This window comes from Corvus moneduloides, chromosome 3 (genome assembly GCF_009650955.1).
Source record: "Corvus moneduloides isolate bCorMon1 chromosome 3, bCorMon1.pri, whole genome shotgun sequence".
Lineage (NCBI taxonomy): Eukaryota > Metazoa > Chordata > Aves > Passeriformes > Corvidae > Corvus > Corvus moneduloides.
The window spans coordinates 85507301-85526197 of NC_045478.1; the positions used below are offsets into that span (position 1 = coordinate 85507301).

The 18897-nt window shown below is 41.6% G+C and overlaps 1 long non-coding RNA gene across 1 annotated transcript in view; it reads right to left on the minus strand.

Moving 5' to 3' along the window:
- LOC116441051 overlaps positions 1–18897 on the minus strand; it is a 53389-nt gene that overhangs the window by 18372 nt on the left and 16120 nt on the right. The window contains exon 2 of the long non-coding RNA XR_004238863.1: positions 8011–8114. This is a non-coding gene — a long non-coding RNA (uncharacterized LOC116441051). The remainder of the gene's footprint in view (positions 1–8010; positions 8115–18897) is intronic.

Consider the following 18897-nt stretch of genomic DNA (forward strand, 5'->3'; position numbering starts at 1 on the left):
AAGGTGACTAAATGAATTACTCCTGTTTCATCTATTGACATGTGAGGTGGGAGCTGCTTTTGTTAGTGACTGACAGCACAGAGACAGAGTCACCCAGGAAAGCACCTGATAGTCTAATTTACTTATTGCCTTCCTCAACCTGACAACCGAGAAGTCTATAAGCAAACAATTTTCTAAGGATGCCTCAGGCTGATGCATAAAAAAAGCTGGCTTTGTCTGGAACATGCTTGGTCCAGCCATTTTATCTCCATGTCTTCAGATATTCCTCACCAGGTATGATGCGTCAGTCCTGTTCTGACTGCAGAGGTAGGAAAGCTTCCCTAGTTTCCCCTTCTAGCACATGAAGAGTAGGAAGAGGCTGCTCTTGCCTTCTTCAATGAATCCAAGCTTCCATAGAGAATGAAAAGATTGACGCTTTTTCATTTGGGATGGCATAGGCAAAAGGGAAAGTGTAAAATTGGACAACAGGGTAAAGTACTTAGAGCAGTTAGATGTGTTGCTTTTATTACCTTTCTCACAACACATGAGCAAGGGAGATGAAATATGAGCAAATTCCAAACGGATTAAAGGAAATGCATTTTATGTAACATACAGCTGGAGCTTGAGACTCATTGCCAAGAAATAACAGCTAGACTCAGGAATGAGCAAGACTGGGAAGAGAACTGGGTACTTCTGTGAGTAGCGGGAATTTCAGAAGTACTTTGAAAGGGCTCAAAAACAGGTTTAGAAGGAATGTAAAACCCAAGATACTTGTGAAATTTGCACGAGTCAACCCCCTCAGCTTTAAACATACAAAGTCAATGTTCTTCATAGTTTGATCTTTTGAGCCTGTAGGTAAACATCCCTGTCAAACCTCATTGGTGTTAATTTTCCCATGTATCGAGAGTGTGCATAGCTGCTATCGGGTGCTGCAGTTACACAGACAACACTTGTCAATGTCTAGTCTGGGTTTTTCCAGTCTTTGGGTTTTCACTGTGATCTCCAAGGGATAATTCAGCCTCTCCTTTCTCTTCAAGATTTTAGACAAGTGGGAGAGCCTGTTTCCCTGTAGGAAATGTTTGCCTGGGGGATTTATTTGAGCAAGCCCTGAATGCTCATAACATCAAGTAAGTTTTGAACAGAACAGGATTCTTGTGGCTGGTCATGATTGGTACACTAGTTGTTCCCCTCCAGATCTAAGTGTTCCTTCTTCAAAAAGGAGGATTCTTTCACTTGCTGGATCAGAGGATCACAGAGTATTCTGAATTGGATGGGACCCATTAGGATCATAAGTCCAACCCCTGGCCCTGCACAGGACAACCCTAAGAATCACACCGTATCGCCTCTGATAATTGCAGAAGAGGAGATTTATCGATATGTTATTTTGTTCCCATAAAGATGTCAGCCTGCAAGTTTCCTCTCCCTCTGGGTGATCGCATGGTCACTGTTTGCACATTTCCAGCAATTTTTATCTCCTCAGGGCATGTCTCTTTTGAATGCAGGGTGGTGTCAGGAGGTTAAGAAGGAATCTACAGGTAAGGTAAAGTTCTTGTAGGAGACAAAGGACCTGGCTGTTGTCCCCATGTCCTTCTGGTAAGACGAGAGGGAAGAGTCGAGCGATGTAGACCCACAGTTTTATCATCTGTGTCACCCACATTGTGAAAACCAGATCCACGAGCAAGGAAAGAAGAGGAAACCTTGCTTTGTCATGTGGGAAAAAATGCTTAGCAAACCACAGTGAGGCATTTCAGACTATCTTCTTATTTATTCTTAAAACAGTTTTATTTCTTTTTAACATTAGCCATCAAACAAAATGTTTGAAGTTTTTAAGGAGCACAGTTACTTTTTGCTTTGTAAATAAGAGGCTAACTTATTCAACTGTAGCTGTCTTTGTGATCTGTTTTTTGATTCAATGGAAAAGTGATGACAGGTGTTGTCATGCAGTAATTAATTCTTTCAGCATAACTATCCAGGCTCTTGAATGATTTATTTCGTGTAAAGTATTTGGCAAAAATGGAATCAACTTAATCTGTTTAAACAACAAGAGAAAATTATTAAACTAAACCTTCCAGGCTGCCTGCCTGGATACTGTGGGTTGGAAGGCAGCACCTCACCACTACAGTGAGAGGTGCAGAACCAATTAAACTGATACTGGAAAAGGTCTCATAATGAGCAATTTTCTCAGTGAGAAGAATGACAGCCCTTCTTTTAGGTCCGCACCAAAACCATAGAATCATAGAATTATAGAATAGTTTAGGTTGGAAAAGATCTCTAAAATTTTCAAGTTCAACCTTTAACCCAGCATTGCCAAGTTCACCACTAAACCATGTCCCTAAGTGCCACGCCTACACATCTTTTAAATACCTCCAGGGATGGTGACTCAACCACTTCCCTGGACAGCTCATTCCAGTGATTGACAGTCCTTTCTGAGAAGAAATTCTTCTCATATCCAATCTAAATCTCCCCTGGAGCAACTTGAGGCCATTTCCTCTTGTCCTATCTCTTGTTACTTGGGAGAAGAGATGAAGCCCCATCTCACTACTGCCTCCTTTCAGGCAGTTCTGGAGAGTGATAGGGTCTCCCATGAGCCTCCTTTTCTTCAGGCTAAGCACCCCCAGCTCCCTCAGCCACTCCTCACAGGACTTGTGCTCCAGACCCTTCCCCAGTTCCATTGCCCTTCTCTGGACACACTCCAGCACCTCAATGTCCTTCTTGTAGTGAGGGGTCCAGAGCTGGACGCAGCACTCAGCGTGTGGCCTCACCAGTGCCACGTACAGGGGGACAATCCCTGCTGTGGTCCTGCTGCCCACACTATTGCTGATACCGGCCAGGATGCCACTGGCCTTCTTGGCCACCTGAGCACACGCTGGGTTATGGTCAGTGGCTGTTGACCAGCACCCCCAGGTCCTTCTCCTCCAGGCAGCCCGGCACTTGGCCTAAGTGAACCTCTTACCATTGGTGTCACCCAATAGATCCAGCCTGTCCCAATCTCTCTGCAGAGCCTTCCTGACATCCAGCAGATCAACACTTCTGTCCAGCTTGGTGTTGACTGCAAACTGAGGGTGCACTCCATCCTCTCGTCCAGGTTGTTGATAAGGATATTAAACAGGACTGGCTGCAGCACTGAGCCCTGGGGAGCACCACTTGTGACCAGCTTCCAGCTGGATGTGACTCCGTTCCCCACCACTCTCTGGGCCAGGGCATTCAGCCAGTTTTTTACCCAGCAAACAGTGTATTTGTCCAATTCAAGAGCAGATGCTTTCTCCAGGAGAGTGCTGCAGGAAATGGTATCTAATTCTTTACCACAGTCTAGGTAGACAACATCCTGTCCTGGTCTTGGCTGAGACAGAGTTAATTTTCTTCCTGATAGCTGGTACAGTGATGTGGTTTGGATTTGGGATGAGAATTATCTTGGTAACACACTGACGGTTTAGTTGTTACTATGGAGTGCTTACTCTAACTCAAGGAATTCTCAGTTTCCCATGCTCTGCAAGTGAGGAGGTGCACAGGAAGCTGGGAGGGAGCATGGCCAGGACAGCTGACCTGACCTGTCAAAAGGGATATTCCATGCCAGAGAATGCCATGCCCCATATATAAACTGGGGGTGTTACCTGGAATTGGGTTGGTGGCTGCTTGGGGAATGGCTGAGCATCAGTCAGAAGCTGGTGAGTAATTGTATTGTGCATTGCTTGGCTTTTGACTCTTACTCCTTTCTCTCTGTATGTTATCTCCCTTTTCATTACTGTTATTACTAGCATTAGTGTATTTTATTTTATTTCAATTATTAAACTGTTCTTAGCCCGTGAAGTTCTACTTTTGTTTCCTGATTCTGCTGCCCATCCCACTGGGGTGGGGAAAGTGAGCCAGTGTCTGTGTGATACTTAGTTGCCAGCTGGGGTTAAACCATGACGCATCCACAAGGTTTGTGGATCCATCATTGTTCTCGTTCTTATTGTTGGTTTTCACTGCATTAGAACAGACTGCAGCATTAAAAACAAAGGTCTTCATTCCCCATATCCATTACTTTGTTCTCATGAGAAGAAACCCGTGTCTGTCTGTTACAATAAACTGATGCACCACATTATGGTGAAGTTAATAGGAACTGACAGTATAATAGGAGCAACTGCAGCTTAAGTTGCAATAAATTTGTTTGTTTGTAGATGGGATTTTGCAACAAAGAAAGTGTTTTATAAATCAAAGAGATCTCCCACCAAATTTACCTTACTGAGGAGTAAAGCAACATCTAGTAACTAGAAAACAGAATTGTTCTGAGAAAGCCATTTATCTAATTTCTTTTTAAATAGCTGATAGATAGGCATTTTGTTTACTTGAGCCAATGCAGCATTGACAGTCTTTAATTCAGTCCCACAGGACCATATTTTTTCTACATCCTGATGACAGGTGAATGCCAGTTTTTTCACTTCCCTTTTGCTTTTAGCAAATTTCAGTATTTTTCTGGTTTCAGAAAATACCTGATACCTGGACTATCAAACCAGGAGTCAAATACACTTTTTAAATTGTGTATTTAAAAATATCAGAAAACTCAAATAATTTTTATGACTCAGGTCTGACTCATGTTTTTTCATTCTTGGGTTGACAGTTTTGTTATTGTTTATCAGTCCTGACAAGATAAATCCCATCAGGATGGGATCTATGCTGTCCTCTCTACGTATGTCCCAGTCTTGATGTCTAATTTGAAACTTGATCATAGGAATCATACAGTAATTATCATCTTTTGGTCACTGTTACTGGGCTAACCACCTTTGCATTCTTCTTAGCAAGGCTTTCGGGACATGAACAGTTTTGAATATACACTTAGAAAGCACTACCAGGAATTTTCATATCAGTTTATTTGCTATTCCCAGAAAACGCATCTTTTTCTTTTTGATGGATGGACTATGAGTACAGGCTTCACACATAACTGTGTTTTACCCTGCTCTAAATCTACTGGTATTGGTTAATGAATATTTTAAATTATTTTATCAACAAGAATATCAAAATGTGTACAGCAGAAAGCAATGCTTTCCTACCTGATTAAGACATATGGAGCTATATTGATGCAACATTAATGCAGAATGCTACAGCATTCTCCTTTCAGTGTAATACACTATAGATCAGTAATATGCAGCTTGACCATGAGAAAGTTGCCATCTCTTGCCCGCTGCTTAGATTAAGTTGTTTGCTTTCACTGCTGCTACAGGCGAGGCCGCACCAGGGCATTCCCCTTCTGATAGTCAGCTTGGCTGGATCTTCTCCTGCCATGGCACTTGCCCCTGGATATGAAATCACATCAATATAATAGCTCAGTTTTACTTTTGTCAGGATAGATTCCTTCAGTTTTCTCTTGCATCAGGGGTTCGCATTCTCTTACCATCTTTGTGGTCCTTCCCTACCTGTCCCAGATGAAATTCATCTTTCCTGAACACAAGAGCTTCGTACGCCATTGTAGCTGAGATTTTACCTGTCTGACATTAGCAATAACTATTGTTGTTGGAAACTCCCTTACTTTTTCCCTGCAGGTAATACTGAGCAGTACCTCACATCCCATTCAGCATAATGCAGTGTAGCTGGCAGGATCCAGCATCATGTGTACCTATTTTACAGGTACAGTGTCATCGCCACAGAGAATCACTAGCAATAGCCCACCTAGTGTTTTTAAGGAATTTTAATTTGATGGATAAGATTTGTAATTAAGGACTGGATAAGCACTGTGACAACAGGCTCGGTAGCTGCCAGGCCAGATAGGTTGGGATAAGGAATGGACTGTGCCTCTCTGAAAATCAACAGCAGGTTTTCCTCAGAAGCTCATTCTCAGGCTTACCTCAGGTTAGCCCATTACATTTTTATTGCTGTGGTGTTTTGTGCTTTTTAAAAATCTCCGTTGGAGGGAGCCTGTTAAAGCCTGCCAGCAGCTCTTTCTCTTTGGCAGCTTCTGAGCCTGGGGTGCTCTCGACTGGCTCCTCTGTACCTTCAGAGTGTATGCAACCTCTCCTGGCTTTGCTGTAAACCTGCCAGGAAATGGACACTTTCAAAAATACTTTAAAATATAATTTGAATTCTAAATACCTGCATGAAAAGCAAGGTTTTGTATAAAGAGCCTGCTGGTAGCAAAGTTTTATGGTCTTCAGGAGCAAGACTTACTGTTGTGAAGTATCCCCAGATGTGGCTTGTGGCCCATCTGCACCAGGGAGTGCTGGCTGCAGCTTCCACCTCCTGCAAAATGTCCCTCTTTCCTCCTTCGAGGACTGTCTCAGTTAAAATTACTTAGTTTTGCTGTCACTAGTTGAGCTCATTGGGACTGAAAGGGACAGGAAGGCGCTCACAAGCCGGGAGGTGGCAGCCCAGACAAGGGAGGGAGGAGACATCTTGTTCCCACCAGCTACATCACTCCGGCATGTCTGTCTGCAGGCGAATGTTGCCGCATGCCAACGCTGTTGGGAGTCTCTTATCTGCATTCATTCAGGGCCTGCCCTCTCTTCCTTGAAACCGTGAGGTTTGAAATTAAACATCATGTTCTCTATAAATAATCTTAATTGGCAGCAAGCTCACTGAATGTGGTCTTTCGCATACAAATTAAAACCTACTGTAGTGAATTTGAAGCTGTCCTGAAACAGTTTCACTGCTGCAAGGGGACTTCAATTTTGTGCCACTTCACATGAATTAGTTTAAAACTGGTCTATCAGGGCACTGCCTTTCTTCAGGGCAAGCCCCTCTCATGCTCTCTGTAAGGGTAGCTGTTCACAGCCAACACTGAATCTGTATTCTCTGCTCTACAGGGTAGTTGGCTGGAGCTCTTACAAGAATCATTTAACTGTTCCTGCAGCAAGAAACTCTGAAGAGCATGTCCTTTCATTAGTTGCCTCCAGGGTTTGTCCATGCTCTTACCTCCCCAGTTATGACAAATGTATTATGTCTGTTGGCTGTGGAAGCTTAGTTATGTACCTTGCTGTAAGCACTTGCTTATATCCTTTGAGCGGGGTTTCATCCCATTCACTTCAGTGAGATCACTTCTGTGTGTCCATCCATCTGTACAGAAATATTTGCAGAAGTCTAATCCATACTTGGCTTCCCCTTTGGCTATTTTTCCTGTGTTATTTTCAGCAAACTGTACAGCAAAATCACCACCACAATTTCAACCACAGCAGAAATGGAATCACCTTAATAAAATCAGTGCAGTAGATGCTGGAACAAATGTTTTAAAGTGGGATATCTGCTGCATGGGAGTGAAGAGGACTGGGGGATTTGAACAATTAAGAAAGATAATGAAAGCTACAGTTCAATTTATTTTACAAATGTTTTAATCTTTTGAAAAAAACTTTATTCAATTTTATTTAATGTAGCAGAGAGATACCAATTTATCATTTGAACCTGTAGAAATGTGGGTTAATGCTAGAAGCAGTTGGCAACCCTTGAAGTTTCTCCAAATAGGACTTTAACTTAAATCTGGAAAGAGAGAGTATTCACACAAGACAATGAGGATCTTGCACAGCCCTCATAAATTCCTTATGTTGCCATTCCTCTTTCACCTCAGTGCCAAACCTGTTTGCGAGTGGCAGTGACTGCTCCAGCCTGGGTAGAGTGAGCACCCACATGCAATTTTTGAGTCTCTTATTTTGGTTTATTTTAAATACGGACTAAATGTAGATGTTAACTAAAGGTAAATGGAGGATACCAGCTGGAAGAGTGAATCTTACATGGCTCCCTTTCTGCAGGGTTTTTTTTGCCCTACTATCTCTCTTTACGGCTAATTCCTTTATAAATACAGAGCAGGAAAAAACCTGCATCTACTGGCTAAGCATGAAGCACCTTTCCAACTTAGAAAGCACAGAGTTATTGCAGTACAAGCTTAGTCAGATACAGAGAAAAAAGTAAATACTTGGGAAAAGAGGGGATCTAATTTTAAAACTTCTCTCTATATCAGTTGATTTCCAAAACAAAACCTTAAAAAGATCCAATTGAAAACAACGTGAAAGAAAGTGCAAGAAATGTTATTAATGAGATTGTATCTGCTAAAATTGGCTGAGTACTTACACAGATTGCTGAAAGAAATTTGATGCTTGATTCTTTCAGGCTATTTGGATGTTGCCAGAGGTGGTGTTCCACCTGCCCACAGGACAGTATCTTCAACTTCACATCTTAAAAAAAAAGTTTTAAAATTTATATTAATCATCTCATTTACAAGCTACTGGTGCTATACATGTCGCTGCAGATTAAATGACTCATTGGCCGGGTTTCAAATAGTAGAAAACAAGGCTCTGCTCCCACATCTCCCCTTTCTGTCATGCTGATTAGACTGCTATTTGCATTATTTTTATCCCATCTGGAGCCTTCAGCAAGAAGGGACTGTTTAACTCTGGAAGATTAAAATTGGTCTGATGACAATCCGAGGGAAATTGATCTTGTTTTCATGCTGGCATTTTAGAATGCACTAGGTTTCCATTAGGGCTGTGTGGGCACCCACATCACTGGGGTAGTTCAGCTAGCCGGAAAGGATGGGTCATGGCCAGTCTCTGATCCGCTGCTGAATTGCGCAGGCTTGCTGGGAGGGTTAAGTCCTTTGCATTTCCTATGGTACTACAGGGTAAGACCATTTGACCACTGAGTAGTTCTACTTCAGGCCTGGCTCTGGTATCTCCTTCCTTTGATGACCTCCTAAGGGAGGAAAGAAGCTTCTGGAGTAAAGAAACTGAAGAGGTGTGTCCAGGAGCGAGACAGGTTCTCCATCACTTCATGCACTGTGTGCAGCTCCATGTTTGCGAATTGGGACATTCCCAGGGCAGAGGGGTTGGGATGTGAGCAGGGTCCCTTCTCACCCTTGGGGCAGAGTTTACAGTGACCAAATTGTTTCAGGCATCCTCTCCTCTCTCCTGTTGCTTACTGAAAAATCTAGACTACCACCTGCTGAAGGAATTGTCTCTTCATATTGTGATGACTTTCATTGCCTGATTATGAGCTGGCCTCTGGGCCAGGGGGGTATTGTTCTGCAGAATCTCTGCCTGTTAGGTGCTCTAGGAATTTGCTAATCCATTCTTGAATCATTAATTTCTCGTACATGTTGGTTTGAGAAAGCTGTGCAAGACACACAAAATTGCATAGAATCTACACGAAACATGTAAACTTCTGGGTGGCACCTGGGAGAAGAGAGATCCAGAACATGGTTTAGATGCCTCCAAACATCCATGTTTAAGCCACTGCATTGAGATCTAGGCTGTCTGCCCCCCAAAAACACCCTATAATAGAGTAATTAATCTATGAAGGGCACAGGAGGGCTAATAATTACCCATAAATGCTGCTTTTGTTTATCTTACAGAGAATAAATCAGGTTTCTGACAGCAGTTGTTGTTCTTCCTGATAATCTTACTTTACATTTTTTTTACATTTGTGTAAGTCTTTGTATCACTAAGCACATATCTGCAGCTTGAGGTCAGTGCTTTGTAGGGCTAGAACCAGGCAGTGTTTGTGTGCCCTTGCAGATGGAGATGGCAGCGTGCGAGGCTATGCCAGGCTCCTTGAAGCAAAGCTGCCTTTATTGCATCTCCATCTGGGACCTTCCAGGAAACACAGAGAAAGGGCATCTTACAGATTAGTTTCTTCCCAAATAATCAGGATGAGTGAACAGGTTATTGACGACCTGTCATTAAACTGTTGCTGAAAGCACTAAATTTTATGTTTAAGCTTGTGCTGCAGGACACTTACCATGATGCTGTGAATCATCAGTCTGAGATGTATCAGTTTAAATAACCAAAAGAAATATTGGTATCTTAGTTGCCTAAAGCATTACCGTCTGCTTTTATTGCAAGTCTTATGAAGGGGCTACCTGTGAAGACTTTTTAAGAGAGGAGACCAAGACCTGATTAGAACATTTAGGTTAAATTTTCTCTCCTTCTAGATATCTGCACTGATGTCAGTTTGAAAATATCCTGTACCACAAATTATAGGAAAGGTGACATCTTCCGAGGACATCCACAGTAAAAGCTTTGTGTTTCATGAGTGGTTTTTGTGTGCTACTTCAGGATCATAAAACACACACAAATCTTCAATCTCCTATGCAAATACCGTGTTTATATATATCTGTATATATCTATATATATATATATCTATATATATCTTTGCAGAAGTGTTTTGAAAAGCATTGGCTACTATTTGCATTTGTTTCTCATTGCCCAGGACTGGCTATTTAACCTCTGTTCCTCACCTCACTTTTTCTGTGGTCCAACAATGCATTTTACTTGTCTGTTCTGAATTATATCAGGTTTGCATCAGGAAAAACATTGTGTTTAACCCACAGAAACACTCTTCTCTGAGACAGGAAAAGGATTTTACTGTGGTTGAAATTTCCTTTTTAAATGTGAGCTATTCTATTTTGTGGAACAATGAAAGGAAAACCACTGACTCCATACAAGCATACAAGTAGTAAAAATGAAAACTGACAGGAAAACACAAATAAGTATCACTAAGCACGTGATGATTGTTGAGTTTAAAGGTAATCTTTTATAAGATTTGTTAGGGAGTACAAGAAGAGTAAAGGGAGAAACCTAGAAGTCAGCCTGCCTGGGAGAGCAGATCATTAGTGCTGTTCCAGACAAACCTCTATGTGAAAGGGTGGTTATGAGAAGTACCAGCAGAAAAGATACTGCTTTTTTACTGTTTACTGTGTTTACTGCAAACTGTAAATAGCCAAGGCAGAATAAAAATAGCATGTTAGATAGATGTAAAGAAGGAAATGAGAGGAATTGTTATCAAACCCACAGATCCCATTACATCCAAACTCAAGGCTCTTCCTGGTTATGGAATATGATCTGAGTGATGCTTCCTAACAGACTTTTCCCAGGTTTTGTTAATTTTGGTTGGGATCTATGGGAAGGCAGGGGAACCTGTTTAGGCAGTAGGTAGCTGTGAAAGTCTGGGATGGAGACTTTTCCTCTCCTTACTCAAGTCATTTGATGCCTTATAAATGTTTTCTATTTCCTTTGAAAAGGAAGTTGTGCACATAAAGCGAGCCAACACAGAGTGCTGGAGAAGGAAGGTTAATAGAGGGGTGAATAACTCTTACGTTCTCTATACAGCAAATGAAAATGAAGACAGCTGGAATACAAAATGTGATCAGAATACAGCTTTGTACCTCCAAGAGTGAAATCAGTCTCTCTCATCCTACTCTGTCCTTCCTAACCTTCACCATTGCCCTGCTCACCCTTGGGATGTTCAGATGATGGTAATCTTTGAGGATTTACTCCCCATTTGCACTGCTCCCATTCAGGCATTTTTCTGTAATCTCGTCCCTATTTTTTTGCTGCTTTGGCGTTCCCACCAAAACTTTAGTCTGGATGTTGACTACACCACTCCTGAAATACTGCAATATCTTCTGCTTAGCCTCCATTTTCCACTTTCTTCCCCAAATCATATTTGTCCATTTGTCCTGCCTTGGGCAGACACCCCTCCAACCATGCACATGAACACACCTTTTGGCTCACTCCTTGGGCCTCCCTTGCTTTTTCCATCCTAGTCAAAAGTTTTGGTTTTACCTTTTATGGTCCTGCAAACATTCTGTGGCATCTCTTCTTACTTCTTCATACTGCATCCGTCTGCTATCAGTGTTTCACCAGTTCTCCTTTTCCACCCATGTCCTTCATGCAAAACTCAGAACACAACAGCAGCCAAAGAAAGATCTGAATAAGGGCTGTGGATATTACCCTCTTGTACCTTAAGTAGCAGAATGGTTCAGTCCAACAAATTCTGAATACAGACATGGGAGTTCTTAGAAAAGAAAACAGCATTACAACATCCCCTTTAAAGGGGTACTCATTAGTGCAATAAAGACCTAACATGTGGGCAAGTGCTGATGAACCTGCTTTATCCCTTTCAAGTGCATAAAACTGTAAGAAATTGTAATAAATACCCATTTACTCATTCAGGCCTAGCAGACTTGAAAAATTGTAAATCTCATTTCCGTGCAATGCCATGCATGGCGTGTTTTATGTGAAGCAATAGACTATGCTATACCTCCTGTGTTAATTGAAGGTACAAAACCAGAGAGCTGATAAGGATTCCTATGATCCTGCAGCTCCGCTAGTCACTATTATTTTTCAGGCATAGTTTCTGTTACACATTCCATCACTCATATAGTAAAAAATAAAGCATTTATTCTTGGAAAATGTCCGTCAGTGTTGCAAATGACTGTGATCAACAGCGTGGATATCCTAATTGCAGCCTATTAGAAATAATGAGATTTGCATGGTAGAACCCAGAGAATTACATGGATAAAGGAAAAAATTCACAACATAAAGGTTAATATAAACATATACTGCCTGCGAGTGCAAACGACACATAAATTGGTGGCTCATTACTGCAGAATGACCCATGGGTAAGAATGTCACCCAGCTCAGAGGCTTTCCCAGGAAGTTTGGCTGCAAAAGTTACAAAAGATAAGGACATGCTTGTGGAATCCGCTAAACTAATGAGAGCTGAAAGTTGTTTGAAATATCCCAATGACCTCACAGATGGGATGCTTGTTAAGGTATCTGCATCAGTCTCTTTTTTGTCTAACAGATTGTTGTAAAGCTTTGCTGAGGCGTAGCCAACAGTCCGTGAAGGTGTCTCCATGCTTTCTGACATACTAAGGGCTGGGGATTTTTTTTGGTTAAGTTTTTTTTTTTCCTGAATGAACTTAAAATGAAAACCAACATGCAGATGCAATTTTTGTTTGTGGGCATATTTGTGGAATAGCACATGCGAGGCAGTCAGTTGTGATTACTTCATCAACACGGGGTCTGCCCGCTACCTACGTGCCTATCTGCTCGAGTGCGCTGGTCAGGAGCCAACTGCAAATTTAGGTCTTGAAAGTCTGAAGAAAAGCGCTTTATGTGCGAGGGTCCCATGAAGGCTTCATAATGCAATTAAGCCCCATTTTAACAAAAGGCTTGCCATTTTGGTGAGGCATGACATGAGTAATTAAAATATCATTTTAAAAAAGACAAATGACTGTTCTTTTCTACTCTCTGATATTGTTTGAGATAGATGGGGGGAAAATATCATGATTTTTGTTTTTTCCAGGGTCCTTTAAGTGGAAATCACAGGCAATGCAGTAAACCTGCAGCAAAACATATCTATGCAAGCCCCTAAGGGGATCCTATAAATGAAACAGTAGCAAAACCTATTTCCTTCTCTTCTGAAAAGAAATAAGTTTTCAAAGTGCTTTTTTTTTAGTTTGTTGTAGATGAGTGTGTAGGTATAGAAGTGTTTTAGAAAAATCTAGGCATGAAGGAAAAGGAAATACAGAGTACAAATTGGTACATAGATTTTACTTGTAGTGAAATGGTGCTGGAACGGCATGAGACTATGGTGGGCCAACCGAAAGAGTGAGAAATGACCTTAGGTTAAAAGAGGGGAGCTGTAGTTCTAGTGATTCCTAAAGATGAGAAGAGAAACATAAATTTGGGAGGAGAAATATTATGCAAGGTGTGTTGAAAGAAGCATATTTCAGTGACTTTATTTCAGCAGCTCTTTTGTTTGATTGTTTTTGCTAAATCACGGTGACATGTAACTGTTGCAGCGCTTTTGGCCAAATTGTGATGGATATCTCCAGTGAGGCAGAGGCGTGGTGGATATTCCATTCAGCCCCTTTCCCTGAATTGGGATGGAGTTCACTGTTTCTATGAAATCCATTGTGTTAAGAATATATTGTCATGTTGCAGTGAGATGCTCGCTACAACAAGGAATTCCATGATAGCACAAGTGTTGCAAATCCTATTGCAATGTTTGATAACCTTACGTTCAGACTTAAAAGCCTAATTTGTTGTTCTCAGATGGAAAAGACAGAGAGAGAGAGAAATGGAAAATCTTGTTAGGAAAATAGCAAGTGAAAACAAATTAGAGACCCACTGAACACAGCACCAACAAGGTCTTTTTGAGGCCACACAAGTCAATAAATCTCTTCAGTACACATCCTCTGACCAGCTGTCAGTTTCCTTGGATCACTGTCAGAAAGGAGTGCAGCAGCAAGTCGCAGCAACAAGCCCACCGTTTTGCTAAGTTGCTTCAGTGCCTCCCTTGGCCTTTCTCTACTGGTCTGTTCTTTTGCTGAAGTCCCACGGAAATCTCCATGGTTTCAGCTGCAGTGGGAGATACGAGTGACCCTAGTCCTCTCCCCACACCTTCTTCCTGCTGCAGGCTCTGTTCTGAATTAAAACATCAAAGAAACTCGGGATCAGTGATTAAAGCAAAAATCAGGGAATATTCTTGTTATGGCTCTGCTTGCTCTGAACTGTGGAGGGTGGGTGAAGGAGCTGGTGAGCATCAGGCCGAGGGAGCACCATTTCCTACAAATATCTTTAGCAGTGTGAAAACCATTACAAAGCCTTACCCTGTCTGAGGTGGTGCTTTTGGGACAGTCTGTTTGTCAGCCAGTGATGGTGCATGAGTTTATGGGGGAGCTGGACCCTGTGCATTCTCCACAGCATTTCTCTCCTTCCCACTCTTCCAGCGTACCTGGTAGCGATTTTGATTTAGGAGTGATGCTTCCATCCAAACATGGTGAGAACTTTGGGTTAAATGATGATTTTTCACACCCTGAGGCATTAAAATCCAATAGGTTTTTACATACACTGAGAAGTACGTTCACTTTGTAGACCTTTTTATTCCTGCAAAAAAGCTTTTAATATGTGTGCATGCATCATGCTATTGCCATGACATTTCCATTGTGCTAAAAAATAGGATTTAAAAGCATTTAAAAAATGATGTTCTGTGTGGTTTGCAACTCCCATAATTATCAGAGAAAGAACAAGGTCATGGGTCTTCTGAGAAATTACTGAAGATAGCAAGGGAAGTGCAGAAATACTCACACTTGAAAGTTGTCATTTTAAGCACCCCAGTAATTCTGCTGTAGGACACAAGACACTGTGTGTGTGTGTCGGGGGAGTAGTTGCTCCAAGGATTCGAGTCCAGCAATGGTTGTAATTCAGTTTTTATAACCCTGTGCTGGATCTGAACTTCTGAACTCAGTATTATCTTGGGTTTGTCCTCCTGCTGTTGTGCCCATGAGCAGCTGCGATACCATTACATTTCCATTTTCCCCAGTGTGCTGTCATGTGGTTGCATACTGAAATGAAATGGAAAATGATTTATTGTGTAGGATCAGGTTTTTGTCCTCCACAGTGTATTAATGTAAATCTAGGGCGATTTCCCATGCTCCTGGAACTAGATTTCACTTGAAAAAATGTCTAGAGTCAACAAATGGGAAAACCACTCCAGAACACTAGAAAAATAGGAGCATTTCTTTCAGCCTTCCTGTGTTGGTCCAACAGGGCTTTGCTGATGTTGCTAATGACTGTGAAATGTCTTACATGTAAATTCCCTAAACCCCTTCTCATAATTTCATTTCATAATTCTGTGGAACTGAATACCCAGATGATGTTAAAATAACAGTCATATGATACCTCTGAATTCTTAATGTGAAGCTATTGTGAGTTCAAGATAACTGCTACAAAGAGCTATTTTACAGAATAAAAAATTCCTGAGAAACAGGAATTTATAATGAAACATTACTCTATCAGTAGTACAGCAGAAAGCCAGACAGTAGAGAAGATATCCAAGCACTGAAATAGATGGGCTAGCCTGATGTTAATTGAGGCACAGATGAAGTATACATCATTTAAATTATTAAATGTATGGCAATAGATGTTGTTCTAAGCTCATATTTTATTCTGTTACACTCAGGGGATGAATTTCTGTCAGTCTTACCCACAGATCCAAGCAAATCTCTCTCCCACTGGGACTGTTTAATTTCATGATATGCGATATTCTTTGTCTGCAATAACATCAGAGTTGTTTGTCTTCTTATTTTAGACTGTAAACTTTCAGGATGTGTAGCCATATCTCATGTGTAGCCCATGTCATTCCAGGGCTTGTGTCTCCTCTGGGGCTTTCAGGACCTAGTGTAGCACAAATCATAGTAAATAAATATTATTTCTTTCTCAGAAGAAAAGAAACATCAACAGCTGGATTTTCACTTTGTCTCACTCATCTAATGAGAACGTAGTCCATTCTTGACACAGGAAAGTTACTGAGAGGTGAGTGATGAAAAGAGTTTATCCTCAGTAGAGGATCACAGAAGATGTGGCCAGTGTACTAAGACTTGGATAGATTTTGTCTGTGATGTTGGAAGACACAATGCTCTTAAAGCCAAAAAGATATCCAAGGGCTCATGTGGGACTGATGAGGAAATAGGTTAAGTATATGGCATTTCTGGAGAGTTTCAAAAGCTTGGGAATGCATTGACTCCTACAAATCCTGACCACAGATTTTTGCTTCCATAGTCTTTATTTCCAGTAAAAGCAGGAAAGGATGATAAGAGCTTTCTAAAATGTTACACTTTCCTTTCTGTTAGCCAAATAAATACTAAGAAATGGGACAAATGAAGGATGGTAATTTATTTGCTATTTTTCCAGCCAGTGCTATTTGTAAGTGTCCATCTGCACCAGTCACTCCAGGGGCTGATCAGGGGGCCTGGGAAAGGAGACGAAGACAGACTTTGCTGAAACAACCTGCTTCTTCCCACTTGGAACAAAAATGCAGTTTGATGGGTGAGACAGGATCCTGCAAAAAGGTGGGATGGCTGCATTGGCAGCAGTCAGTCTCCAGTCTGGAGGACAGCAGTGACTTTTGTATCTCAGCATTGCACTCCTGTTGCTGTGGCTCCGAATGATTAATTTTGAGGATAATAACCTCCTTCGTGGTGCTGCAACCTGCAGCACAAGGGTGATGGGCACCCCTTCAGACTGAATCACAGGACAATGGCTGAGCTGTTTTTTAATCTTAACAAGAGCTGTCATTAAAAGTTACTGAAGCCTGACTTTTCCTCACTCTTTGTCAGCCCCCCCTCAGCCTGGGCTGCAGATCCCACGTCCTTTGAAGCAATCTGAGCTCTCTTTGTTTTTTTGGGTGCATAATGATGCATCTCTGCTGCTGAGAACGCGCAGCAAGACCCAGCGAAGCGTGACTGGCGGGAAGGCCAATACCAAAGTAAGCTGGGAAGCAATCCCCTGCAGTATTTCTTGAGCTCTGCCTGCTGGGATTAAAGGTGCCTGTGAAAAACACAGTGCTTTTGCCAGTCCTTTGCCAAGGGTAGAGTCCAGCTCTGTTTGGTGTCTTGCAGGGCATTGGATAAAGCAAGGGATTTAGGTCTTTATATTTAAGGTTATTGACATTATGTAGCTCAGTTAATGACACAATGCTTTCAGCTGTTGAAGGCAGTCTTGATCGCCAGGGCATGTTGCATCAAAATCATAGAATATGTCATTTCTGAGGAGGCTGCCTGCTGTCAGAACCACTGCTTTCTTAGGTATTTACTTTCCCATTTTGCCACACTGCAAGTATTAATAGTTACTTCTATCACATATTATCAGAAAGAAGCTGACAACAGGATGAATAATGAAGCTACTTCCTGTGAGCATTCAAATGGGCCTGTAATTGGTATTATACTCTAAACACTGCACATTGAGAATAATTTCTGTCTGTATAGAAAATGCCAGGGTCAAAGGGATTTTTATTGAAAATTTTAAAAAGTTAAAGAAATTTGGAGTGTGGGGCCACCTGTCACAGACCCTTCCCATGCAACATCTGCACTCTCCGTTTCTCTCTCTGCCAGCCGCCTGAAGAAGGCTTTGCAGATCCACACTTATTTGGAGGCTGGGATTGCCACTCATGGCTGTGCATTGTTACTGCTGGCTTTTCCTCTCACACAAGCAGGGCTGATGCCATTTGTTGAAGGGGAGAAAACAAATTAGTTCTGCAAATGACTAGTTCAAAGTTCATTCCTCTCAAGAGCCTTTGTATTTTGTAAAATCAGGGTACAGCAAAGAGATGGCCACATAGAGCAGCCTCTCCCTGTAACTGTGAGCAGGAAAACAGCTGCCTAAGGTCAGTCCCTAAGGGCCTTTGGCAGGAAAACAGTGTCTAAGGCCTTTGGCAGTTTCACTTGTATTTTACGACTCATGCTGATGTGGAATCCTTACTTTCTGTGCTTCTAATATGCTTCCTACACTGGCCACCAGCTGGAAGAAAACAGGACTCAATAGGTTTTATCCAACACACTCAGTTCCCTATATCTTTTAATTATTCGTGGCGTACAAATAATTCTGTGCTCCTCCCAACTTCTGCTCTTCCCTCCTCTGGACATCCCTCAAAAGGGTCAAGCTCTACAAACAATAATGACTCCAAGGTGCTCCTGCTGACACAATTTGAATTAAATTAAGCCAATAATTTACAAATTGGAAAAATCTCATGTTTTTAGTGGATGAAAGTATTGGCTATAAATTCCTGAGCCTTTCTGTTCTGTGCCCAATTAAATGTGGTAAGTAAAATCTTGTTCTTTTCCCAAATTTACAATTGCGCATGACAATATTCAGAGTACATCTGTCTACAGATTTATTATCCAGTAAATTTCATCTGCATGGTTTGATGGTAATTAAAATAATAAATGCCATGGAGTCACCAGTTCACTGAATAATTTCTGAGAGACAAGGTGAACAGTCCAAAGTCTATCCAAGAAAAACAAGTACAGCCACGGAAGTCCCTCTTGCTGTTTCTTTAACTCCTTCTCATTTCTCTGCTTCAATTCTGCATCCAAGGCCCAGATTTCTTACTAGTCATGTCACTGGAATCATTCATTGTAAAAAGCTTTTCAACCTTACAAAGAACAAGTGCAGACACAGGGGGTGGATGAGGAAAGCAGTGTCTTTGCTCCTCAGCTCTCATCTGCACTGTCGGCAGGAGACCATGAAGTGATCCTCTCTTACCCATCCAGCCACAATCAATGACTTTAAGTATTACCCCTGGAAATTGTTAAGAGGACAAATATCATCATAATTAGTGTATTTGAATGAATTTGTTTGCAAAACTGTACTTGTATGACAAATTGCCAGA